Genomic DNA, 3,671 nt, shown 5'->3' on the forward strand with positions numbered 1-3,671 from the left:
AATAGATTTTCCTCTTGGTTATAGCAGTATAAATCAGGAATAAATCCATTAAAGGCAACACTTTAAACCAACACAAAGGATAAACCAGGCCTTCAAACATCAATAGCCTGTTACACTTCTCCCAGATTAGTCAATGATTACTGAAGTCTTAGACTAAATTTTCTTATCAATTTCACAAATTTACCTCCAATGTACTTCAGCTGTGAGCAGAATTCAGCTGGTTTCATTCCAGAAGGGCTAACTTTTCATTGCTCTGACAGTTCAAAAGGCATTAGAGCTAGTCGTTAATTGTATTTCCATGTAATTTAGGTGGCTGTAGCTTAAGTAGYAATCCATCTTGGAGTCTGCACTTTCTATATGGCAGATGTGTCAAGCTCAAGAAATTACCATTATTTAGAGACTGACAAAAGAACATGTTTGAGAAAGCTAGGAATAACTGCAAAAGATGAAATTACAATAGTAATTTAAGTTAATAGTTAACTATCTGTGATTACTATTAAAATAACACTGTATCATATAGTAGATAGGAAATCAGTTAAAATTAAGATCTGCAAGCTTTGATTATATCCACAGATCTCTTTTGAATGAACACCATAATTAAGTTTATAGGTATAAGCAGCCAACTATAAAATACCTATAATTTTTCTATTTTAAATTCTTACCATGTTGTGTATTTTATTTCTGCACCCTTCAGGATTTAACTAATATTTCTGCAGTTAAAAGAGCAAAATCCTTTAAAGAGGTTATTCTGAACTCTACTGACCACTGATTGCACATCACACTTGTAAAATTAGAGGGTATATAAATCTACCTTTCAGTACCTGAGGCTTTTCAAATGCTGTAAAAATCTTAATGCTCCTATAAAATCCATCCCAGAGGCAGTGATATAAACYCTGATGTGATAAAAAGCATATATCTCAATATGTGTATTCATTAGTCAGTGCAAAAACACAGGTGAGAACATATTTTTTGCTGTCTCAAACGTCAGCTTGGACCAGTCAGCTTGGACAAGAGAGCTCTACATACAGGAGCATGAAGTCAAATGAACAGCGGGTAGCTTCACTGAACATCTAATTTGCTGATCAACATAGCTGAATGAAGAGTGGAGAGAAAACAGCAAGAGAGTGATTCCAGGAATAAAACAACTATGAGATAACTAAGGCTGGGCTGATGGCATGCAAGAGCTCTGCTGCTAGAGAGAGATGGCTGAAATAGGAAGGTCCAAGGTCAGTTTGTTACTTTGCTGTGGGCTGCTGGACTTTTGCATTCGCTGCAGTTTGGTGTTGTATTTTGCAACCCTTGGCTGCTCCCCAAGGATGTGATGTACTGTAGTATTAGGGGTTTTAGCTACTTTGCTGCTTACAGCTAAACTCTTACAAGTAGTTTGTGTCTAAGTGATCTGCAACATACAGAGGATTTTATCCTGCCTGAGAGGCAAGGACTATTACTGCTGTTTTGTAGGTGGAGAGCAGACCCAGAAAGATTCAATGAATCACCAAGGACAAACMGAAAAGTGCAGTGGCACTACAGGAACATGGATTACCTGCTCCAGTGCCTCAGCCGTCGGCCACCTCCTACACTAAGGAAGGAAGCACTGGTGCAGTGAGATCAGTCCTGCATGAAGGAAACAGAGGAGAGGAGGGTGGCTACACGATCAGGTTTGGTTAAAGCCACTTTAAAATGTTATTTAAAGATGTTATTTTTTAAAAAAATTGGCTGAAGACAAGGAAGATGAGGTGAATGATCACTCTGAGGACTGTAGGGAGGGGAGCTCTCAGCTCGCCCTTCTCCTCTTACGCAGGCATGCTGTTTTGCTCAGGTACCAGCAAGGCAAAGGCAAGGAAAGACTCACACACCGCAAAGCAGCACAGCTTTGGGGTTGATACGTACACAGGAAAAGGTGGCAGTCTTGGAAAGGCACTATTGGAGAAAGCACTCATACAACATAGGYTGGGAGAAAAACTGTAGTTACACCCTCGTTCTGGGAGTAATATATAATTATCTCATAGCTGGTATGGGGTTTGTATGGATGGGCAATGCAAATGAATTCTTTATAAAGACTTTGCTATATCCAACTACATAATAAGGTGGAAAAAATCTACCTTAAGAAAAGGGGGGGGGGGGTATGAGGCTGGGATTACGTTAGCCTTGTGTATTTTTGTCTGCGAATATTTTAATTTTTTGCTGAACTGAAACAAAGACCACACACACTATGAGTTTCCTGGGGACTGGCCATCCACTGAGTACTGGCTGTGCTAGCCTAATCTGATGAGAGACAAGAGAAATCAGGTATTTCTTATCCCAAACACAGACGAGGGCGTGCTCAGGGCTTAAGAGAGCAGCAATAAAAACCTTCGGAAATGAGATGAATTACACATTCTGTGGGTTAATTTCTGCTCCACTGCATCACAGTCTCTTCCAATTACTATCTCAATGAAATCGACCACTCTTACATAAAAATTAGGATTCCATGACCTTTGAGCCATATGCAAGGTTACAGTAAGTTACTTCTTTTTCAGCTTCTCTTCATCTACACAGAAAGATCGAGGCCACAGACAAATCAGTTGTGAGGGCTGCAGAAATCCACTGCAGCTGCTCGTGGCCGTTGTTCCAAGAGTTTTTTGGCWCTTTCCTGGATGCAATGTTGGCCTTTGGAAGCCCTTTGGGATAGTTTTCGTGCTGTGTTCTGCTAACTGATTGCAGTCTTGAGCCAACTCTTTAAACCTTACGTTAACATAAAATGTCAATACACAACACTTGAGAGAGGCGAAGCAAAGAAGACTAGATTGTGAAATCTCAGACACACTTCTTACTGTCTGTGACTTTCATCTGTTCCCTAGTAAGTCACAAAATAAATCAGAATACATGGAGGAGGAAAAAGGTAATCTAGATGGCTCACCTGGTAAAGCTGTGTGGAGGGCAAGTTCTGCTCTTGGCCCCATGGAGGAGAGTTACCCAAGACCTCCTCCTAGGGCTCATCTGGCAGGGGACTGGGACCCAGCTTGTCCCTCTTCCTTTTTACTCCTCCTTTCTCCCTATCATGTGTAGGCTGGTCACTCAAATCACATTGCATGAAATACGTCTTTCCAAACACAATCTCTCTTTAGGAAACTACCTCCAGGCAAGATGTATCTTCATGAAGCCTCATACTTACATGTGAAACCTCRTAGTGGCTCTCCAGTCCTGGCAGCCCCATTTGCTCCTAGCACAGCTCCTGTTAGCAAAGGTTGCCCTGRCTGTGCAATAGTGACCAGGCTGTGGCATAAATACAGTTATTGTGGTAATATCTCCCCAGGTGCCATCCCACTTCCTCTAAGGTCTGAACTCCATGGGGAGCTGCAAGGAGAGCTGGCCCCAGTGAAGTGGCTGGTCCTCCACTCCTTCCCCCTTCCTACTCACAGATGCCTGCAGGATATTGCCTGTGTCTCTTCTTTTTAGCAGCCTCATTCTTGCTATGCTGAGGTAACTCCTTTTTTTTGTAGTTACCCTTAATGCATTTGTCAAGGACACATTTATCAYGAAACTTTAAAAGGCAAGTGGGTCTTTGCTTCCACATTTTTTTGATGTAGTAATCTCCAAAAAAGACACRCTTTTTAAATTGACGGTAAGTCCCAGTGCCAATGCAAATTATTGTTTTTTAGGCTACAGCTGATGATGCCAGAGAGAGATTC

This window comes from Rhea americana, unplaced genomic scaffold (assembly GCF_003343005.1).
Source record: "Rhea americana isolate MKP2758 unplaced genomic scaffold, rheAme1 scaffold_43, whole genome shotgun sequence".
Taxonomy (NCBI): domain Eukaryota; kingdom Metazoa; phylum Chordata; class Aves; order Rheiformes; family Rheidae; genus Rhea; species Rhea americana.